The sequence below is a fragment of the Pituophis catenifer genome, unplaced genomic scaffold (assembly GCF_029215685.1).
Source record: "Pituophis catenifer annectens isolate HBS135680 unplaced genomic scaffold, rPitCat1.0.hap2 SCAF_2, whole genome shotgun sequence".
NCBI lineage: Eukaryota > Metazoa > Chordata > Lepidosauria > Squamata > Colubridae > Pituophis > Pituophis catenifer.
In genome coordinates, this window is record NW_027256882.1 from 240,073,061 (window position 1) to 240,097,693 (window position 24,633).

Consider the following 24,633-nt stretch of genomic DNA (forward strand, 5'->3'; position numbering starts at 1 on the left):
CCTTCTATTAATACAGCTGCAGCCTATGCATATACAATATGTATTGCCTAGCACACGGGTGTCAAACTTGCGGTATGTTGCCATCACATGACGTTCCGCATTCCCCTTTGCAGAGCTGTGGTGGATGTGGCCTGCACATGATGCATCTGGCCGGTGGGCTGCCAGTTTGACACCCCTGGTCTAGCATATCAATTACTACTGCAGGTTTTAATCAGCTTTGAGTACTTGCAATACAATTGGGGAATGATATCTTCAGAAAAAGAGGAAACAGTCTTCCCAATCTTAACATGAAATTAATGCTATGGAACATAGCCTTGTAGTATGCTTATATGCAAATATTTTATTGATCTGATTTTCTGTAGTGAAGATATAGGGTATTTTTTGAAAATTGAGTTTAGTATTGTAGTAGATTTCCATAATGAACCTGCAGTTTTTTTAGAGGAATACACAAACACTTTATGCACAACTCTCCCTATACCTGAAGAGAAGTTTTCGATCGGTGTGTGTTGCTACCTGTTGTAACATATGCCAGTGAAACCTAAACACTAACCTCACAATCGATACAAAAGGTACAAGTGGCGCAAAGAGCCATGAAAAGTTACATGATCGGCATTACAAGACAAGATAGAAAAAGCAGCACATGGATTAGAGAACAATCAAAAATATACAATATCATTAAGAGAGTAAAAGAATGGAAATGGAAATGGGCTGGTGACATAGCAAGAAGAACTGATGGCAGGTGGACCAAGGCAGTCATAGAATGGATTCCGCTTGATAAAAAGTATTCACGAAAAAGACCTAAAACAAGATGGAGTGACAACATCAGCAAGCATTGTGGGTCCAATTGGCAAAAGAAAGCTCAGGACTGTTTTGGTTGGAAACATGCGGAAGAGGCCTTCATTCTGCAGTGGATAGACAATGGCTAAAATGATGATGACGACAACACACATACTTTATTGTATGCTGCCCAGAATCACTTTGGGTATGATAGACAGCTATACAAACTAAATATATAAAATGTACACAAAGTTACATACAAAAATAGAAGTCAGATTAAAGGTTTCAATGAATCCTTAAGGGACTAGAGAAGCAGTACAGCCTCTACAGAGTACAGAATACAAATATGAAATTGGTATGCAATTTAAATTAGTATTTATGTGTAGGTGTTTGCAGAATCAAAATAAATTAGTAAATTTGGCAGGTGCAAACATACAAATATCCTTCCAGTTGATTCAGTGCATTTTTATTTTTACTATAGAGTTGTTAATAAAGCTCCAAAGTGTGATTGACTCATTAGGCTAAAAATTAGAGGAAGAAAGTCCCCACAGATGACAAAGCACTGACATTTCTGAGTTCTCAGGTTGTGATTTTTATTCTATCAACTTTCAACATCGTGTTAAACAGCTGTCTCAATATTTGAAAGTAAAGATAGTTCATTCTTACAAAGCAGGGAAAATATGGTATATGTATGGGTATTCTTCCAGAGAACAATTTCAACAGCAAGAAGCACTATTAGGAAGTTACATGGAATTCTTGAAATCTGCTATATTCCCTATTTTTTAAATTTTGTATCTGTAAACAGTTGCACACAGTGTTGTCTGTCCTGAAAGTGCAGAGGCTGTGTTTACTTTTGTGCCATGGATGTGGTTGTGTGAGCTTATATTCACTAAGGGGTTCATTGCAACATAAATTTGACCAGTTTTGCATGCAACTGTATTTCCTCAATGTCAGTTTCCTTAAATCAATGCAGACTGATACACAGAAACAGAACATAGCTAGACATATCACCTGCAGAATTACTGTAGCTTCAGTGACTACGCAGAAACAGACAAGAGGAAAACTAGAAAGTACTCCAGTAGATTGTTTTACATAGATGTGTGAAGAGGTAAGCAAACAATCCATTTGAAGAAAAAGCAAAATGAATTCTGCAATGGTAAGTTCCATTTCATAAACTTGTTGGTTTTTTAAAATCATCAATGGTTATGTGACATTTTTCTTGCACTTGCAAAAAGTTTTGATGAAGACTCCTATGGGGGAGGCTAATTTTAAGGATCAAAAAGTGGTTAATGAGCAGAGTAAATAGGACAAAAGTTAAATCTAGGTAGCATTTTTGGCAGCAACATGGCAATAGGTTGCCATTATTCTTCCAAACTCTGTATTTGGCTCTTACAGTTTATTTATAGCCTTGGGATTTTGCACTGGTTCTATCCAAGTACTAACCAGGTCTAGAGGTGGACTCTTACCTCACAACAGGAGGTTTTGAGCTCGATCCTAGGTAGAGGCAGATGTAGGGTTTCCTGCTTGGGCTGGGGGTTGGACTAGATGATCTGCAAGGTCGAATCCAACTCTGTTATCTGACTTAGCTTTTTTAAAAAAAAATCAGCTAAAAGCCAACCATAATTAAGATACTGAGCCCAATGAGGATCTGGAAGAAGTCATTTGAACCTTAGCTAAGCAATCTGTAGTCATTACACCATCAGTACTTCAGAAATATATGGGAACTTCTCGTTTTCTTGAAGCCTCTGTTTGCATTTTAAGCCACTTCTTAAAATGCAGATCAACTTGTATTTTTTTTTTAAATTTTAAACTACAGCAGACCCTTCTGCATCTAGCTCCTTAAGTGGCTTCACAGCCAAAACTGAGACCGCCATACATAGGGACACAAAAGAAAAACCACAACCGAATCCTTAATAAATCAATACTTTAAAGCAGGGGTCTCCAACCTTGGCAACTTTAAGCCTGGGGGACTTCAACTCCCAGAATTCCCCAGCCAGCTTTGCTGGCTGGGGAATTCTGGGAGTTGAAGTCCCCCAGGCTTAAAGTTGCCAAGGTTGGAGACCCCTGCTTTAAAACACTCAAACAAAATAAGAAAGAGGGGAGGGGGAAACAACTCGGGTGCACGAAGCAGAAGTTCAGTTCTGAAAGAAAGGCATCTCCTTGACTCTGGAGTAGCGATGCCACACCCACTGTTCCGCCAAACGAAGATTTTGCCCTCGCAGCCTGGGAAGAGGCGGTGAGAAACGGCAGCCTTCCAGCAAACGCACCGAGCGGGCGAAGCCCCCTCTTCCCCACCCCCCGTCCCCCTCACGCTTTTTCTACCTGACGCTTGGCCCGATGACCTATCCCAAGTGCGCTTCCGCCCTCTGTCCACTAGGGGTCCCCTTCCTCCCAAAGGCCATCTGTCCTCCCGCCCGCCCCTTGCCCAGTCCAATGCTCCCAGCCCGGGCGAGCAGAAATCGGCGGCTGCCACTCTGCAGAGTCCGCCCCGCCCCCTGCCCCTCCCCTTCCCCCCCCCCCCCAACCCGGTCTTCCCACTGCTGGCCGCGTAGCCGAGGCTAGCCGCGCTCGCTAAGAGGTCAATGAATTGGCAGGGGCTGGGCGAGAGGGACGCCCCTGCGTGTTGGGATCCCTCTCCCTCCAGCTGGCTTGGGCGAATGATGCGGCTGCCCGAAGCCGGGAGAACGGCGGCTTGAAAGCGGGACCCTTTCCGAGGAATGACCAGGGGGTGTGGGAGCGCCGGAGGAGGGTGAGTCCCCCGCATCAGGCCCCGGGATTTCTCTCGGTTTAGGCGATCGGTCTCGGTGGACTGGAAGGCTCGGGCTTCAATTGCTCAGAGCCCGGAGTTTGCATTGCCACCGCCAGATTTGGGGTTGTTAACTGTTCTTACAACTTATTCTCCACCTATAATAGTGTCAGTGGGCTCCGTGTAGTAATAATAATGGGGAAAGATTGCTATCCGAGGAGGAAAACCCCCGTTACTTTCTGTCTCCTTGATTCTTTCTCTTTATCTGACCCAAAAAAACAAACAAACCCTGGTATGATTTAGTATTTCTGGCATGATCATATACAAATAGTAGACGGGGCAACGGTGGGGAAAATAAATAAAATTAGTTATTCAGTGGGTAGGATCCAAAAGATGAAAACTTTTTCCCCCTCCAAAAAAAAGTGACTTCTTTTCTCACTTTGCAATAATGATCATCCCAATATTTAGGTGTCGATTCTGTGACTCCCAAGGGGGAATAGGTTAGGGGGGCTTAACCAGCGCTGGGGAATGTTTCTGACTGTAATTGGATAATTGTCTTCCCTAAAGAAAAATGCGGATGTATAGAAAGCTTCTGAAACTGACAGATGCGATGGAAATCTTGTGTTCTAAATGCTGTGCGTTTTTATTACATGGTGCACCACCTATATATTAAAAGCGGGCATGCCCTTGTGTATACAAATATAACCCTTCCCATGGCAACAATTTGGTTGCAAAAGCAAGCTGACAGAAGCTAAATAGCCTGAGCTAAAATGTCACCCCACCTTGATCTGTCTTTTCCTTCTGTCCTAGAATAGCAACTGTCAAGAATAGTGGGGGGTGGGAGAGAGACCAGAGGTGGGAGGGAGAGGAAAGGAACTGTCCTTTCTTTCTACAGCTTATTTTGTTCTTTCTTCCCTTTTGGGTAGTTGCATTTGGATCCCCAGCCCCACCCCCGCCCCCCCGCCCCATGTGCAAATGCTTAAAATGTTGACAGCAAATGTTGCCGGTGCTAGCCCTTGTCAGATAGTATTTCTGCGTATCTCTTGCTTGCTTCTTTGTATGAGTGCATGTAAGTGCCTCTGGAGAGATGAATGATATGGATGTAGAATTCTTGTTTGCCTTCCTTTGTTTATGCCAAATGATGGGCCATAATGTGTGTAACAAGAATGCAGTTCCGAATGCCAAGTCTTGAACTTCCCCTGGGGTTGGTGGGGGTGGGTGGGGAGAGATTGGCTACTGTGTGTGTACTATGTGTGTGTTCTCTTCTCCGGAATTGTGTACAAGTCTGAGTCTGCCTGTGTCCGTGAACTTTACGAGCATTCCGTTCAGTGTCGCTCAGTGCGGATTCCAGCCAGCTCCCTGGTTTACAGCCTGCAGTTTGCTACGCGGCCCATCTGTTAAAACACACTCCAGCTACTGCTAACAAATCCAGGCAAACATAGCAAAAAAATAATAATAGTAATGCAAGAGCCTGCTTCCTAATCGTAAACATTCATAATTGTAAATGGTAAAGGACAGAATCCGATTGTCAACCAAACTTGATTCTAAGTAAAGGCGCTTAGAATGCCATCTTGGGAAGAGTGTTTCGGGCTGTTTTTTAAAAAATATAAATCTAAAGGCTAACATCCTGCCAAGTCAAGTTCCATTGTTGCTGTTGTTTCCTGCCAAATTGATTTTAATGATACACTTCTGTGAGGGGTTGGTTGCCTGGACTGTTTTGAGGCTGAGAAGCAATTAAGTGTTATCTAATTAATGGAAATGTTGCACAGCATTTCTCCATCAAATTTTAACTGATTAATGAAATGCTGCTACGTAGGCATCCCTACCAAACTGGTAATCTAAAGCATGGCCATAAAGCTGAGTCTGAATCAGACAGAACTTGCTTGATCTTGAGGGTTCACGAGAATTAAGAATGCGGGCACTTAGTTGATGCCAAGCATTCTGGAATCGAAGAAACATGGGATAAGGGTTTTCTGTCTTCAGAATACTGTTTCTCTAGCTGAACCTTCAAAAAACTCTCAGGGACTTTTTAAATTGAAAGAGCGTGCCCTCATTGGAGTGACAGTGGGGGGAAATTTTCCTGTGTTTCCTGGCTTTTTGTTTGCATCAGCTATTAGAAATGATGTCCCTGATCAGCAGGACATTATTGCACGTAGCAGCAATTCATTATGTAAGACATCTGTATTTAAAATAAGTTTGCTGCCCCCATGAATTGTAAAAGCCTCAAGGGAGAGGGACAAAGGCAAGTTCAAACATTTTTAAAGGACATAAAGAATGTCATAACAGAAGAACTTGTTAAGTGTCTGTGACATCCCCACACTGTCCCTACTTGCCACTCTCTAGCACAGTAGTGTGCTTATAGCAAAACAGGTGCAGCAGAGTTATTTCTTGGAAGAATGATTATTTAATAATTAATTTTCCAGGAAATACATCTACTGTTTTTAAGTGCTATTGTAGTGAATAGCAGTTCCCTACAATTGCCGGTGAAGTGCCTGCTGCGATAATGGAATTTGGTTAATTCAGCCTTAGCTGAAAAGCCTTTTGAGGAAAATTACAGCATCTGGAAAAGGTCTTGAGTAAGTACTCAGAGGATTATGTAGTATGGTCATTAATTCAAAAAAATAACATATCTTAGTCTGAACCCTGGCTTTTGAATGCTCACCTCCAGAATAATTGCTTCAGCATTAAAGGATTTTCTTTTCAGTTTTTTAAGTATGAGAAGCAACAAGAGAAAAGTTCATTTATGCCCAGTTTGAGATTTCCCTTATTAATATAATATGCATACTTTGAGTATCGTTAAGATCTTAGTTTAATTAATTGCTACTATAATGGACGAGAGCAGAGGTGAAATGCTCCCGGTTCGGACTGGATCGCCCGATCCGGGAGTGATGGCTGTGGGTGGTTCGGAGAACCGGTAGCAAAAATCCCTGCCCCCCTCCAATGCCCAGCTGAGCCATGCGATCATCAGAGGCTTTTTTTTTTACTTTTAAAAGCATTTTTTCTACAACCCTTCGGCTGAAAAAATGCTTTTAAAAGTAAAAAAAGTAAAAAAAAAAAAGCCTCTGATGATCGCACGGCTCAGCTGGGATCGTCAGAGGGTTTTTAAAGCATTTTTTTCCTGCAACCTCCTGCAACCGAAGAGGTTGCAGAAAAAATGCTTTTAAAGTAAAAAAAAATGCTTTTAAAATGCTTTTAAATGCTTTTAAAAGTAAAAAAAAAAAAGTTGGCCACACCCACCCAGTCACATTACCCACCACTACCAAGCCATGCCCACAGAACCGGTGAGAGTCAGTTTGGTGTAATGGTTAAGGCATCAGGCTAGAAATCAGGAGACCATAAATTCTTGTCCCACCTTAAGTACAAACCCAGCTGGGTGATCTTCGGCCATTCTCTCTCTGTCAGCCCTAGGAAGGAGGTAATGGCAAACCACTTCTGGGAAACCTTGCTAAGAAAACCTCAGGGACTTCTGCAAGCAGTCCCTGAGAATTAGACACAGCTACTGTAGGAAAATATTGAAGGAAAAGAAATTATAATTGATAAGTCTATTTGCTTAGTTCTGTTTGTATTAATAATAATTTTATTAAACATTACAATTAAAAAGATAACTAATACAAGCTAAAAAGAATAGTAAGAAAGAATAGAAAGTGCCGAAGGGTGAAATATATAAAGAAACTTTAAAAAGAAGGAATAAATAAGAATATACTAAAGAAAAAATATATAGAAATAAATGACTTAACCTTTCATCACAAGTATACACAATTTTAGTAACTTATCATTCTCTCTTAAAATAGAACAAATGATATCTTCTTCCCATGTCTCATCTCTTATACCATGTTTTCCCGAAAATAAGATCCTGTCTTATATTTTTTTGAACCCTGAAATAAGCACTTGGCCTTATTGCCATCCGCTCAAAAACCCGATTGGGCTTATTATCAGGGGATGTCTTATTTTGGGGGAAACATGGTATATAAACAGATTCTTAAAGCGAATGAAGGCAAATGTATGAGTCCCAGGATAATGTTGCAGGCTCCAATCTGGATCAGTCACCAGGACCAGAGGTTTAGTTTTCTGAGCTTTCGGTCGTGTGCTGGAGCCCATCCTCAGGGAACTTCTCTCTAACGGAATGTGTGCTTTCTATTCTATGTGTTGTGTAGTATTTATGTGGTGCCTGATTGCATGTGGCTTTTTAAAACAATTGTTGATTGGGGTGTTGAGGCCAACTATATAGTTGACTGTTGTTTCTTTGAGCTGCCAAGTCCTCAGCTCCTAAGTATCTGATAAACTAGTGGTGAATCAGCACTGTTGACTGACAAGGGGCCTCTTTCCCAGCCTTCAGTCATTTCCCTGGCTACCTTTGTACCTGCTCAGCCAATAATCTTAGTAACTGCAAAATTGAATGTATGCCCTTGTTCATTGCAATGTGATGCTACCAATAACTTTGGATCTCCTTGTCTGACTTTAAAGCCTCTGTTGTTCAGTCCTATTCAGCAAAAGAAAAAATCCATTAAGAGTTAACAAAGATAACATGTCTACTTTAACCTTGCTCAAATAAACACACTTTATATTTCTTTCTTTTATTTTTAACAATCTTAATCTTTAATCCAGTGTTTCTCAACCTTGACAACTTGAAGATGCGTGAACTTCAACTCCCAAAATTCTTCAGAGAGCATCAAGCTGGGGCATTCTGGGAGTTGAAGTCCATACATTCTCAGGTTACCAAGGCTGAGACACACTGCTTTAATTTCTTCAAATATTATAATAGAACTTGATTTCATTTTTTCTTTATCCCTTACCACAAAATTCTTCAAAACTAATCTCTTTTGTAAGTCCAATATAGGAAACTTATCTAAGTCACTCTTTTGCTTTGTTATTTGTATATCCTTTTTTATTATTAAAATTTCAGCTAGTTTCATGTGTAAATCCACTGTAGCATCTTAACTAATCCTAACCCTTTTATACGGAGATTAGGAAAAAAACATATTCTGCCAATAACTGCTAGGTATCCTGGCCGTTCTGACATCTTCAGTGGTTGCTTAAGGATGAACAGTCCATAAATACAGTGCAGGTGGGTAGATTCTGCGCAGCAGCACTGGGGATTCATCGCAAACGTGTCTTGTCCACCATAGCGATGTTATATAACAATTATATAACAAACCTTTTGCACTGCTTAGTCATTTCCCTTTTAGCGTTGAACCTACAACGGGCCACGCAATTTAGGGATTGCAACTATCGTATAGTCAGACCATGTATAATTGACACTGGATTTTATTATAGATTTTAGTTGTTATTTATTATTTTATACTAGAATTTTTAAGTGTATATATACTGAGTGCTTTTATTTGTTCTGGTCTCAGGTCTAAGACTGTAATAACAATAAATTGCTGTTGAAATCATTCTTTCAGCCTGTTATTTTTAAATCCATTTCCAGATCAGTCTGTTTTGTCTGTAAATCCTCTTCCATTATATTAGATAGATAGATAGATAGATAGATAGATAGATAGATAGATAGATAGATAGATAGATATAGATATAGATATAGATATAGATATAGATATAGATATAGATATAGATATAGATATATAGATAAGATATATAGATATAGATATAGATAAAACAGTCTACCATCTATAATGGTAGAAACTCTTAAAATTAACTTCTGAGTTCCTTATCATAAATATCTTTCAGGAAGTACATGAACCCAGTGTTCTTTTAAAGGCACCAATCATGGTTTGAGCAACATGGCTATTTCCTCATCTCTCATACCTCTAAACCCACTGAAGACCACTATCTTGCAGGAGGTGGAGCAACTGTCTGGAGCAATTGTGGGCATCTCAAATTCTCTCTTTGTCTGGAGAAGAATTATGAAGAGCAGGTCTTCACATTGGTTTTCATTCTGCTGCAACCATCAGCTCTGCTTTTAGCAGAGTTTCCCATTTATTCCTGGAAGTCCCCACAGAGTTCTTATGACAAGACTGATCCCTGTAGTAAACTAAATATATGATGGAATTATTCCACATCTACATTTAGGTTCTTGTGTGTAGTTGGATTTGAAGCTTATGATTTTTAGTACTCCTTATAATGATGTATGCAAAATTGCAAGGATTTATGCAAAATGACAATATTTTATGTCCTCTATAGCCCTGAATGTACAACTTGAAGCCCTATGAAATGCATAATTTTCCTGGATGACAATACATTTTTGAAAATGCCCTCTTCAGTCTTGTCCTCTTTTTGCATCTGACCATGTCCTTAGAACATGTCCTTGTACAATATGTTAGTGTTGTCCTTGCTATATTATAGAATGGGTCTGAGAAGGAATAGTTTGTCCAAGAAGACATCATTGGTTGAGGACAGAGGCAAGATTTGAGCCCTCATTTTTAAAAGTTTAATTTTTTAAAAAAGTCAGACCTTGTACAATTGTCCTGGTCTTGCATAAAAACTTTTGAGTTTTCATATGAGAAATCATATTTCAGTAGAGAGATCATCACAATCTTGCAAATTTTCAATTATTGAGATTTTAAAACTTAACTTAAAAAAAACACTATTGGTTTTCATGCCAAAAATGTTATGATAGTTCACCCAAACAGGTGGGCAATCCCTGTCTTAGCCAATGTAGGACAAGCATCTGAAGATAATGTAACTGAACATCTGTGCTGTTAGACCATGCAAGACAGTAAGATTTGGTCTTTAAAATAGAACTCTAGCTGCTTGCTAGTTCTTCATGGGTGCTCTGGTGACAGCTGAAGCATAAGCCATCAGCCTCATCTGTCAGGGAAATGATGAGGCTGTAATGCCGACCTTGAATAATTTTTTGCCAAATGAAGCATATACAAGTCTGAGCACCGGACTGGACTCCAAATTGATTTAGGAGAAGCTGTGGCTTTCTAGCAGCTCTAAAATTATTTGGGACTAATCAGGTTGAAATACTTTAGTGTTGTTACCTTTCATAAACACACTGAAAGATACACTTTGTCTAATTATTTTAGAAACAGCTACTTCAGCACATAATAGGGCTATGCTGCCCATGGTGCAAATAAACCAGCTTCAAGACTTGCAGGGGAGGTATATAAATAGCTAATAAGATTTGGGATGCATTATTTATATAACTCCTTAGTAGCCAATATTCCTTGTAATCAGGTCCTTAAGCCTAGGGGTTTCAAGTACTTTTTAATTCATCTTCATTTATTATAAGTTTGATTTGTTATTCTACGAATGCAGGACTTGTTTTGATCAAATCGGTTTCTACCACAGAAGATGTACAAGGGGAAATGTTGCAGACAATTATGAGCTATCAGACATTCACTGTTGTAATAATGTTTTTCTATAAAACAAAGATAAAATATTTGTAGTCGTGAAGGTTTGCTGAACTGCAATTTCTGTCATCCCTTGCATGGGAATTGTAGTTCCACAGGAACAAGTAACCACCATTGCCTTTGACATGGGCACTAAATTCATAATGGTGAAAAAGTTGACTGTAAATCTTCACTGTAGAACAATCTGATACGAACAAGGATGAGAGATATGCAACTTCTGAAGAACCCTGGGCAGTATAGACAAAAAGTTTTATGTTCAGCTCAGTAGCAAGCACTAACTTTGAAGATATCCTTAAATGTTCATGCAGGTCATCAAGTTTCATCTTCTTCAGGGTGGAAGGAAAACAAAAAACTATAATTATCCTTAGAACTGACAATTAAGATTCTGAAGGGTGGAGAGCGTCTGTCTTTTAGGACCAACTATCGACAGTAAAGGAACAAGCAATTGAATCATATCTTTATTAGGGTCATAGACCGGGATAAGGAAAGGCTCTAAACCAGGGAAAAGTAGAAGAGGAAAGAGAAAAAAAAAGACAACCAACACCAAGGTAGGTTGTTGGTAGGTAAATTCAGATTCAGTTACAGTGGCGATGAGTGCATAATTGGGAGATTTGAAAGAACAAATTGTTCTGGTAGATTGTTATGGAGTTTGAGAGACTGTAGCCTGGGCTTTTTTGATTACTTCATATGCATTAAATGCTTTAAAAAATCTGTAACAATACTTATCTATTTTGTTTATTTAATCAATTTATATGGCCCTGAGCGGTGCCATGGCCTAGAGCTGAAGACACTCGTATCCCACTTGGAACGTTGAGAGTTCAATCCTAGGCAGTGGCAGATGTTTCTCTATCAGGGCGCAAAGAGAAAATATCTGCTGTGAACTCCGCATAGGAGTTAGGAAGGGCATCTGGCAAGTAAACGCTCAGCTCCACTCTGTCACCCTGACTCCAGCCTAAAACAAGGGATTAGGAGTCATAAAAAGAAAAAAAAAATATATGGTCACTCAGTTTGTAAATTACAACTCTGAATGATTTACAAAGGATTAAAACAATTTTTTTTCAAAAAAAAATAACCAACCAAAATAAAGAAGAAGGAGGAAGACTATAATCAAAGCTGTTCGCAATCAAAATCTCAACCATTACAAAACAGGTTAAATTAACAATATAGTAACATCATTGCACATAAATCTTGAAATAATATTGATAAAATATGTATTTGCTATATTTATCTGAAAACTAGTATATTATTATCCATTAATGAAAACTAGTTGTTAAATTTTTTAAGCAATGAGAAATTATAGTATTGCTGAATTTGGATTCTGACTTGCCAGATTTGCATTTTGAAGTATATATAGCTTAAATAGTCCACGTTTTCTAGTACTCTTATCACAGCGTTTATTTAACTGCCGAAAGAAATGGGCTTTGGATTAGTAGATAGAAGACATTTGTTCCACAATATAGAAAAGTCCAGCCAGCTGCAGAATTGAAGAGAAAGCAGTTCTAATTTATTTTTTATAGTTGCATTCTGTGAAATCAGAATGGTTCACTCTTAGTAAGAAACAAAATGGTACACTTCTGATCCCGAGATACTGTAACTAAGATTTTAGCAGTCAGCACCACACATTTTTAAAAGATGGCAGGTTGATGGACACTTTTTGTTTGTTTGTGGATCTTTGAAAGGTATCTGTTGGCAGTTATTTTGTGTCATCATATTACGCTAAAATGCTTTTTTAGGAAAAGAAATCTAATAGAATAATTGCTTGTTCAACTGAACCAGTAGTATAATGACTGCCCAAAATATATTGCAATCTGAATATTTAGACTCTGTTTTATAATAAGGCAGAAACTTATTTCTCCTCTACCTCAGTTTTGGCTGACTGAGAAACTTGATGCTGAATTGATGGGGATGCTGAACTTTCATTTTCATCTCATGTCAAAAGGATTTAGATCTTGACTTCTGCAAGAGGCAGGAGTTACGGTTTTTACTTTAGTCAAGCAAATAGTCCCATTGATTTTATTCTCCCTTCCTCTGATACAAGTATGCATAAATATACTTTGCTCAGCCCTTTTGTACAGTGAAGAATATTAGAAGTGCAACTTTGAAGGTTGGATAATATTGCTTATTATATTAAATAAATTAAAAAGAACAGTAATGTTATATGTTATATACATGTCCATAGCAGTTTCCAAGCTGAATGATAATCACTTCTTACATTATAATTTTCCTAGACTCCTAAAATATCATAAAGATACACAATTAATAATTAATTAACCCTTTATCAGGATAACTCATTAAATAGCATGGAATAAACAAAAAATAAGAAACGTTATTTATAGTTACCCTCTGTGCTGTCACTGAATTATAAGGAGTTCTGGGGAAGGCTTAATTCTTTGTTCAGCAATAAATGCCAAATGAAGATTATTCTGGGATTCTGCATTCTTGTTTACTAAGAATATTTTAAAATGTCTGATTTACTACATTGAGACAATCATATTTTTTTAATCAATTAGAACAAGGTATAGTCAGCCTTGGTAAAATTGATTATGTCAATATTGGACAAGAACCTCCGTTTCAAGGGCAAATAATTATCACTCAAATTATTACTTAAGTTCAGTTTCCTTAGAAGGTCATTAGAGATAGATGGAGTTCCTATAAGATAAGGTTTATTAAAACATGAGCAAAAAATGAAGAATCACACTATTAATAAGACTGCAGTGACATATGCTTTATTGTAGAAAGCAAGTCAGCTTCTTTTTCAATCCTAATACTGGAACATCTTGTTCAGAGGTGTCAAACCCAAGGTCCGTGGGCCGAATCTGGCCCACAATGTGGTCGGATCCAGTGGAGCTGTCCTGGAAAATGTACGGGGCCAGCGTGCATCACTCTGGCCTGGTCTACCTGTGTCACTTAGGCCCGGACTACCCAATGCGAAGAAGAAACATCAGGCTAGTGTGGCTTCGGCCCGGTCTACTCAGTGCAAAGGGGAAACATGCCAGCAGTTTGGGGAGTGGCGTCAAGTTGGCCATGCCTACCCAGTCGGCCATGCCCACCCAGCCCCCCAAGGTCAACCACAGCCCTCAATAAAATTGAGTTTGACACCCCTGATCTAGTTACATATTAGAACTTGCTTGCCCTGTCCAATCTAGTGGTGATAATCTCCACCTACCACCGATGGAGGTTTTTTTGGGCCATTGAAACTGATCACCAAAATGATATTGACTACTAATTGTTGAAGATATTTTAGTTATGCTGAAATAAAGGAGAATTTTTCTCCCTCCCATTCAATTGTGTCTGAATCTGGAAGACTGCCTGGACAAGGTTTTTTGCAAGATTTTTCAGAACTGGTTTGCCATTGCCTCCTTACTAAGACTGAGCTGTGTTTATGCCTAAGGCGGGACTAGAACTCACAGTTTCCTGGTTTCTAGCATGATATCTTAATCACTCCATAAAACCGGCTCTCCCAAAATGAGAGTAATAATCATTTCAAAAGTGTAATAATCATTCTAATTTCTCTTGCCACTGAGTGTAGCACACACACCTAGATGCCTCTGTCATACTATCATACCTAGAACAAGAAAACTGTTTTCTTGTTCTGGGACAACAACAGACATGGCTTCTGGTTTATTCTGAAAATAAATCCAAAGTTCCCAATTCAATATACAAAACTGTCCAGGTTTGCTAGCTATGCTTATCGATATGAAAAGTTAATGGGAGAGAACAAAACTATGCAGGGACTAGCAAGATAGCTACCTGTAGAAAAATCTCAAGTTCAAGAATTATTCTGTTGGAAGAATCATGCATTATTTATCCAGATCCATAACTGTGTACATGTAATGCTACAACTTAATATATAAAATGAAGGGGAAACTAAGATACCTAATTGGTAAAGTAAGTTCAGTTAGCTTGTTTGTTACACATACACATGCATGCAATTTACTTGCTAATTCATCTAAATGAATTGAGTAGCATGCATTTGACGAAAATTATCATAGAAGTCCCTACCTTTCAAAACAAAACAATTTATTTAATACAAGCATATATATGTGCATAACTGGAATATTTGTCAAGTAACCAGAGCAACAGTCTTCTGGTAAAACCATAGCTGGATATGTTGGATACATACTTCTCCGCATTTCTTCTCATTTGCAAAGTGTAACTTGAAAGCTTTCTTATGATTCATAAAAATTGAATCATAATCTGGACCCGAAATGACACCAGCTTTTTAAAAACATTTTAATTAGGAATTCAGTAGATAGCTTCTATATGCGTTTGGAATTGAGGACCAAGAATTTTATTCGTTACTGTCTTCTTAAAAGGCAGGTATAATACCAGAAGTAATGTCAGAAGCCCTGTTTAGCTATAGCACTTGGCTATAGACGAACAGGGCTAAGATAAAAAAAATAAATTGCATGACAAGTAATTAAAATGCATCAGAAATTTCCTGGTAGTTTAAAATGAAGAGAATCTTCATTATGTTTTCTTATTTGATAAAAACTAATGAATGTAATTTCCCCCTTTTATCATTTGCTACATTGCAGTTTATGATTCTCTTTTCTCTCTTCAAGCAAGCTAAGTTGTTTTTTCCCCCATTACCGTACTACTAATTTAAAAATATAAATATAGTTTATAAATATAGTTATGTCAAAAGCTTACAAAGGTAGGCCCTCTAGTGCATCTGTTCTAGAGATCTTTTTGGATGGCCAAAGGATATGTTTGTGCAAGGAACATCAAAACCTTTCTCAGTACTTATTTCCAGCCTTCGTGTACTTATCTAATTGACCCTTTAATGAAGAAATAAGAAATAATTGCTACATACCAATAATGTGGGTGCAGGCACATTATTGGCTGGTTGTTTCTCTTCTTCCCTTCCTTTCTTTCCTGGAGTACCTGCAAAAAAAGATTACACTAATAATCAGACTGAATATACCCACTCTGATATGTTGTAAATAGCTGTAATGACAGTGGAAACAGCTTTATTTCTGAAAAGATATACATATCAGTAGTGGGTTCCACTTAACTTCGCTACCGGTTCAGAACTGGGAGTGTCCATGCGTACTTCTGCGCATCCACAGAATGTTCTGTGCATGCGCAGAGCGTCCCTGATGACGTCCGGGTGGGTGAGTGGAGCCTCCTGCCTCCGCCACTACCGGTTTGCCCGAACCGGGGCGAATCGATAGAAACCCACCACTGATACACATTGACAGTTGGTGTTCTGTAGAACCTGATGGGATGTTCATTTCTTTCAGGCTTTTTGAAGGCAATCAAGTAATCTGGGAACCATGAGTCTCTCCTACTTATGTTGTATCTGTTGGTTATTGACCTGAAATTCCTTTCAGCAGAGAAAGGGAACTTACCAGTAAGGTCTCAATGCTTATGGTATACAGCATGTGGAGCTTTCTTTACCTTTGCTATATATCCTTAGCTTATTTTTATCAGAAACTACATTTGCTTATTCTGCTAATCGAATGAAGACTAGCTCCACAAGGAATAGGACAGAAGGAATTGAAAACACTTATGGCTTGCCAAGGTTGCCCATTATAACTCATGTAGGCAGAGCCACCAAAACCCTTCCATATATTGCTACTGAATTATAATTTTTATATGACACACTCTGACTGATTTAAATAAATCATTTTAATTAATTGTGTTATTGCATACCCCTTGTAGGTTAAGTGTCCCATTAATCCCCTCCACAAAAGATGCACACTACTTGCATAGTATTATGTGGGAGTAAAATATTGTAAGATGATGCCTTGTATCCTGCTCTGATTCTGTTTTCTTTTTTAATTTTTTTTTTATTAATTTTAAAAACATACACACACAGAAAAAGACAAAATACAAATAAATCAATACACAACATATATAACATTTAAACGTAATGACTTATTTCTTAAGATCGTACATCGGTATATTACGTTCCTCAATATCTATATCCACATCTCACCTTATATAACAATATTTTTTAAAATTCTATTTTAATTCTAATATGTCTCATTTGGTACGCAAATTGGTTCTAATCTTTTAGGATCATTTTTTATTTAGTTTTCCTTTTCTCCAGCCATTGATACCACTTGTGCCAAACCAGGTGGTATTCAGATTCTTTCTTTTCTTGAATTTCTTTGATTGATTCTCTGATTCTGTTTTCAATTAACAGCTGTTTGGTGTTATATCCAAACAACAGATTTATTATTACAATTTATTCTGACTTATTTCACTAAATTGTAATTAAGAAATAAGTTTTGTCCAGGTTTTAATATAATGCTAAATTGGAAATGAAAGCTTTTTCTCAGAACTGTTGAAGATTGCTGACAAAAACAAAGACTCTTAACAAGCCCAAGAGTCATTCTCCTGAGACTAAAACAAAGTTACACCCAAATAACAATTACTAATCCTTAGTTCTTGGATTTTAAGTCTTTTTCTAATAACTCATTTAGCAAATCTCATTTTATTAGCAAGATGCTTGGTGAGAATGGTTATTCATCTCAAGGTGTCTTGGGCAACATTGATTTTTCTGGGTTTTTCTGCATTCTACAACATTTTGGTTGTATTTTTGGGCCAGAAGAATAACATCTATATTGATTCTTCTGGACCTTTTAGTTGCATTAAGTACAATCAATCATGGCACCCTTCCTGATTACCTGACCTGAATGAAAATAAGAATAGATGGGCCTGGTACTTTATAGGCAGATTCCAGAAAGACTGCTGTAATTGGGTACCTAGTACTTATTCTCAGATGTTCCACAGGATCTGTTCCATTCCATTCCTTGTTTGACACAAATGAAGAATGAATACTTAGTTGGGAGTTAGGAACTATCCATATGTGGAAGACCATACATGTTCTCAATGTATGAGTAACGGTTCTTGGAGCTAGTAATGAGATTAGAACAGAAGCTAGAAGGCAGAATTTCAATACAAGGTGAAGATGGCCAATGATTAATCTATCCAAGGAAATGGAATTCAACCTGCTTTGGACAGGCCATTGCAGGGATATTTTAAATCTAAAATTGTTGCAGAACTGGAGGTCAATCTCTTTTTTGAGAAAACTTATAATTGGACAATCTGTGTCCCCATTGGATCTTCATTTCAGAGATATCTCCTTACATAAACAGAGAAACAGAATGATCATGGTGGACAAAAAAGCAGTGGGAGTCAAAGCAACTATTAATTTCCTGTTGGCTTTCCCATTGAGTTTCCTTGTGGAAATTTGGCAGGGAGCATCAGAAATTTCTCCTTCCCTTGAAAAGGGAAGATCACATGACCACAGCAGCACCACAGCAGCAGCACAGAAGGAATCCATCGCATTGAAGCAGCCAAAACTCTCCAAATATTGTTCTCTTGAGACTTCTGTATCCTGGATTTGGGATACATTCTATAAGTTATCCCATATTGTTGCCCTATGGTGCACTATTTTGCCCAATTATAGGTCACGAGAACAAGAGTTTCAGTACAATATTGATATCACAGCTAGAATATTCGAGAATACATCTTATCAAACTGCTTTTAAAGTAATGGCAAGATTTTTTTAATTATTACACCAATGTAGAAGATCTCTCTAGCCATATGTTTGTTTCCAGTGACATTCAAAGAATTAATCTTAGCGTTTAAACTTTTAGTGGGTATGGAAAGGAATACGGTACCTTCTCACATCCTAGGATTGAACTCCTTTCCTTGGATCCTTGGCATCCATTCCCATTCCTCTTTCTTCTTTTTTGTTAAATGTTCTATGCAGATAAAGTCAATTCTGTTTCTAAATGCCTAGTGGATACACTGTTTTAACTGGAATTTATTGGCTAGCAGTACTATTTTATTAGCCATGCTTATTTTGCAATTTTGTATGGCATGTTAATATTGCATGAAAGCTTCATGCCACAGAATTACTTGACATTTTGCAGAGCAACATAAAAAAGATAGCTATCTACACTAAAGAGTTTATAAAGTAAAATTCGATGAAAGGAATGACAAGGCAGAAGCAATTCTGGAAAGCTGAAATACTAAATTAAATGTTGCCCAGAAGGACTTTAGGAGTTCAGTTCCTATCATCTTGAGCAAGTTAAGCCAATTGTAATTTAAAATAGTAAATTATGTCTACATGTGTATATGTATGTGTGTGTTTACACAAACAGACAGACATAGAGTTTTATTATGGTACAAAGTTCCATAGACTAGAGTATTGTGTACTTTATCAGATACATGATGAATCAACTTCCCCAATCAGTATATATTTTTGCAATGTATTAAGCAAGGTAATGCTTAATACATTGGATAAAGTAATCTATTTTCTACAAATGCTTATACTACGTTAAATTTATTGCTTTTCAAATATGTTGAGTTTTGAAGCAGCAGACTAACATGGCTACCTCTATAGAAACCTTTGTTTATTAATGGAAAAATATTCATTTGAACCAATGGAAATAAAGACTTAGTGTTTCAGATTTGGGGTGATAAACCCATGGCGATTCTTGGAAGCTGAACAAGGAAACGTTTCAAATAGAACACGAGACAGGAAGTGTTATGGTTAAAATTAAAATTGATGAATTGATGCATTTTCTCTACCCCAATACTCTTCTTTCTACAGTGTCACAATATTAAAGAGCTGGATTCAATTCAAATCGGTCAGGGAAAATCAGCAGTTTCAGATAACATTCTTTTTCATTCAGTAACTGGAAGTCTGAAAATTTCATTCAGTAACTTTGGGCTTTCATATAGTTGTGAGCCTAGAATCTAGAATGATATAGGATCTTAGTATATACCTAGTGTAGGATATGAGAAAATTCAAAAATAAAATAGTATGCAGGTATATAGGTTAGAAATGCATATAAGTGAAGATTCAATTTTGCTTAGGCAGGGGGTTGGACTGGATGACCTGCAGAGTCCCTTCCAACTCTGCTACTCTGTTAAATTTATTAGACATTATTCTGTTTTAAGATAGTTGGAGAAAAGACATGCTGAAAACATACCAATATGTAACAATGTTGTGTTAGAATAGATCTTCTTTTGTTTTAGGACCGTTAGAAAGAGGCCTTGAAAAAGGGGACATTCCTTAATGCTAGGGCAGTAGAGATAAGAAAGAGCTATGCTTGCAAAATATTGTATGAATATAGGGAGGTGTTGATGAACATGTAATTAGAGAAAGAGATGATGTTCTCTCTAAAAGGTGCTTCGGATTAGCTGTGATCGGTCACTGGATGCGATGTAGGAGGGGCATGGGGGGGCGTCGGGATAGGGAACTATAAAATGTAATGCTTTTGAAACTTTAGGTGTGGCTTCCTGGCTCAAACTCCTTTTTGAGATCTGCTGGGATACCACCCTATTTTGCAAAATTGTTTTTATTATTTTCTTTTAATAAAGTCTCTTTGTTTTCATCAACCCATGCTTGTTGGTTGAATTCATTTCCAACACTAGGATGGTATAGGGCCGTGATGGTGAACCTATGGCACGCGTGCCAGAGGTGGCACGGAGAGCCCACTCTGCTGGCACACGCGCCGTTGCCCTAAGAAAGATCTCCATGGTATTTCTTTTGTGAGTTTCTGTTTCCCTGCAAACGGCGAAACAGAAGCTCACGAAAGAAAAAGATCTTACCTCTTGCGACGCTGCGATGTTGGGATGCCCCACCTCTTGCCAGCCAACTGGTCTTTGGGTCTCTGCTGCACATGCGTGCATGTCCATACATGCACATGTCCGGACATGCATGTGTGTGTTTGTGCATCTGCATACACATGTCCGCACATGCATGTGTTCATATGCGGGCATCTTTCAGTTTGGGCATGTCTGCGTGCACAGTTTGGGCACTTGGTGTCTAAAAGGTTTGCCGTCACTGGTATAGGGCGGTGATGGCTAACCTTTTTGCTGTCACGTGTCAAAAGTGGGGGGAGCAGCGGGGGTCGCACCCATGTGTGCCCATACCCGTAATTCAGTGTGCTCTGCCCCCCCCCATGCATGTGCACACAACACCCCTGTGCTCTCCCCCCCGCTTTTGGCACGCAATGGCATGGTGGGCCCAATAGGCCCATTTTTCGCTGGAAACAGCCCATTTGCCGACTTCCGGTGGGACTGGAAGGCCTGTTTTTCATTGGAAACAGCCCATTTGCCGACTTCCTGTGGGACTGGAAGGCCCGTTTTTCGCCCTCCCCAGGCTCCAGAGCCTTCCCCACCCCCCTGGAGGCCCTCCGGAGGCTGGAAATAGCCTGTTTCCTGACTTCTGGTGGGCCTGGAAGGTCCGAAAATCAGTTGGCCGGCACACACATGCTCGCTGGACCTGAGCTAGGGCAATGCTCGCATGCCCACCAATATGTCTCCGTGTGCCACCTGTGGCACGCGTGCCATAGGTTTGCCATCACAGGTATAGGGTCTCCTGCTTGAGCAGGGGGTTGCACTAGAAGACCTCCAAGATCCCCTCCAGCTCTATTCTGATTGATTGATTTGATTGATTGATTGAACCATGTAAGACATTTGTATCTGAAGCAGTTGGTATGCTGTGGTAATAACATGAAATAATCTTTTAGCGAAGGGACTGCCTGAAAGACTATTAAAGCATTGCATCCTTCTGCTTTGAAGCTCAAAATCAGGGAGAAAACTAGTAAAGAAATAAGATCTTAATTTCTAAATTAAGCTTCATATGCAGATCTATCCAAGGAAGATTATTGATGTCCATAAGAGCTGCCCATCTGTAGACTCAGTTACAGCAGGGAATTGGGTAAGCTGAGTGGAGAGCATTTTGTACCTGATGAAAATTTCAGGCTTCAGTAAAGTTGGCTGTGACTTCAACATTTACTAGAGATCCCCAGTTGTATTCCCAAGGCTGTGTGGATTTATAGGGTAACAGGAACAATACAGATTTCTGGATATTTGGTTTATTAAACCCCATTGCAGTTTTAGTTAGTTTCTTGTTTTAATAAAATTGTTGCTTTTATTCTGTTCAATGCTAAAGTTTCCTCATTATCTGCGTAGTCATGAATGAATGAACGAACGAATGAATGAATGAATGAATGAAACAAATGAATAAATAAACTGACTGGGTTGGCATGCTTTGGGTCCTGCCTTTTAAACAATGAAATCTGACAGGACCTTCTCTGTCAGTGCACCTACTCTCGGTCACTGTGTTCCCCAAGAGATCCATGTAGGCCTAACCTTGTCTGTCTTGAAAACAGCCTTGAAAACCTGCCTCTTTCCTAGGTGGTGGGCCGAGACAATACATGTAACCATCTTTCAGCTGTGTTTACTCTGTAAAATTGTGAGTTTGTCTCCAATATGAGCTGTTTTCATTCTGCTTTGGTTTATTTTTAAACACTTGTAACTGCCCAGAGGGGTGTATAATTATACGGACCGCCGTATAATTTAATTAATTAAAGCAGGTGAATATTGATGTGTAGCTCCAGATTTCTTTACTCCACTTAATGCCTGTGTGACCTAACCTCTGAGCCTCTGGAGTCTGGAGCGACTCGTTTCCAAACAGGTCTCATCTGCAATACTTAGGGCATTTGCCTGTAAAATTTCCCTCTTCTTTATAAGTATTAAACCTAGATGATAATTCAGAAAGTTTGGTAGACACGTACAGGAAAAGTGATTAGTATAAGCACAGATTTTGGGTGTGCTAGCACCCTAAATTTCTTAGCCAAAGAGCATGGTTCTGCTTGCCGGAATGGGACAACTCACCACGGCCAGCTGGCCATGGCTAACTTACTACGAGCCAACTTGCCGTGGGACAATTCAATAATTCTATTTAATTGTTTAAAATAATTTTTTAAAAATTAATTTTTGTCATTCACATTCCATTTTGTCCTTCATTTTGCATCCTTTCTTTAATGATTCTATTCCACCATTTCTTAATATTAGTGTAACTCTTGTTCCATGGCGAGTTGGCCACAGCATGTTGGCTGTAGCTACATGACTTCAAAGTCTCAAATATGGGAGTGGGGATGAGGTGGGAAAGGATTGAATGAAAGAGAACTGTCAAACTATTTACTAAGTCTGCACTACTATTAATCTTCTCATCATTCCCACCACCCATCTCCTTCCATTTATGACTGTATGACTGTAACTTTGTTGCTTGTATCCTTACAATTTATATCGATATTGTTTCCTGATTGCTTATTTGTACCCTATGACTATCATTAAGTGTTGTACCTTATGATTCTTGAAGAATGTATCTTTTCTTTATGTACACTGAGAGCATATGTACCGAGACAAATTCCTTGTGTGTCCAATCACACTTGGCCAATAAAAAATTGTATTGTATTGTATTGTATTGTATTGTATTGTATTGTATTGTATTGTATTGTATTGTATTGTATTGTATTGTATTCTATTCTATTCTATTCTATTCTATTCTATTCTATTCTATTCTATTCTATTTTCCTACTCGCCGTTCAGACACTCCTCAGTCTGGGTTATGATCACTCCTATTTGCACTGCTGAGTGTCAATCAAATCCCTCTGGAGCTGCATCCACCTCACTTCCTGCTTCCTCCCCAGACTTTTTCACTCAGCCATTGCAATAGCATCGAGTGTCTGTATTTCTCTTTAAATTTATTCTTAATTTTACTTTTCCATATAGTGATTTGTTTGAATATCTTATTATTATTACTTTAAAGTGCTGCGCTTCGACTGCCTTCAGTGGGTGAGGTTTAAAGCGTATTCGGCGGTCCGGGGCTCCGGCCGCCGCTAGCGGCTTGATTTGACTGGCGGTTTGTTTCTAATCATTGTTACCGCCATTTGCCGCCATTTGCAGCCATTTTGCTGCCAGTCACTGTGCGAGGCCGTGGTTTGAGTTAGCGGCCATCGGATCTATCGGCTTGAGTCCCTGCCGGCTGGCATACTCATCAGCCGTTTTGGGAGATTGAGACTGCTTCGTTCTGCTGCAGCTTCAGTCCGGCCGTAGGCGCTGTGTTTCGCCTGGCTTAGGACTTGTGGAAATTCGCCTCGCGGGCCGCCATTTTGGGCCCTGACCATCGCCGCTGTTTTTCGCTGCTACATGGGCATAGCGACCTGGGCTTTGGTTTCCAGGGTCGCTAGATTGCCGGCAGGTGGGGACGCTGTCCTGATCGTACCTGCAATTTACAACTACCGCAGAAGGGTGCCTGAAAGTCCCAGGGAAGTACATATTGCTTAATTTCTTTCAATTTATTAATATAAATTAAAAAAAAAAAAAAAAAAAAAAAAAGAAGAAGAAGATAAGGCCGTTGCCTAGTTATAATTGATAGCCCTGTTTTTTCTTGTACATAGTTATTTGAACTTATTTAAAAAAAAAAAATAAATAAATAAATAAATATCAGATATACATATATTAAAATTCATATTACTAATATTTAATTATATATACAATTGATAAGTTTCTATTTACAATTAATCAATAAAGACTATTTCATTGGGGTGATTGGTCATGGATGACAGGGAGGAAGTTGCTCTTTCTTCTGATATGGACAGGAGTCCCTCTCCCTCCCCAGTGCCTTCCCCTAGACAACTTAGGGGAAAGAAATCTAAGGCTTCCAGACATGTGAAGGCCTCCAAATCTGCCACAGCAGATAAAGATGCCCAAAGGAGGCATAGGGCTTTAGAAAAGCAGTTTGCTAAGGCTAGGCAACGGGCCCAGGACCCTGGTCAAGGACCAATTCCTGAAGGCTTAAGCCACGAGGTGACCTGTGAGCCCTCGGCCTCTCATGATGTAGATTTATTGGCCAGTGGTCTGAGGGAGGATGGACCATCGACCTCTCAAGGGGTTCCAATTTCTGTGCCTAATCAGTCAAGGGCTAGTGTCAGGTCCCGCTCATCCAGTTTTGCAAGCCATTTTTCTCAAGCTTCT

The 24,633-nt window shown here is 38.9% G+C and overlaps 1 protein-coding gene across 2 annotated transcripts in view; it reads left to right on the forward strand.

The window, feature by feature from the left end:
* Nucleotides 1-3,308: 3,308 nt before the first annotated feature.
* Nucleotides 3,309-24,633, forward strand: part of MARCHF3 (membrane associated ring-CH-type finger 3) — a 134,055-nt gene continuing 112,730 nt past the window's right edge. For both annotated transcript variants that reach the window (XM_070935687.1, XM_070935688.1), the window contains exon 1: nt 3,309-3,526. The gene's annotated coding sequence lies outside the window, so the exon portion shown is untranslated. The remainder of the gene's footprint in view (nt 3,527-24,633) is intronic.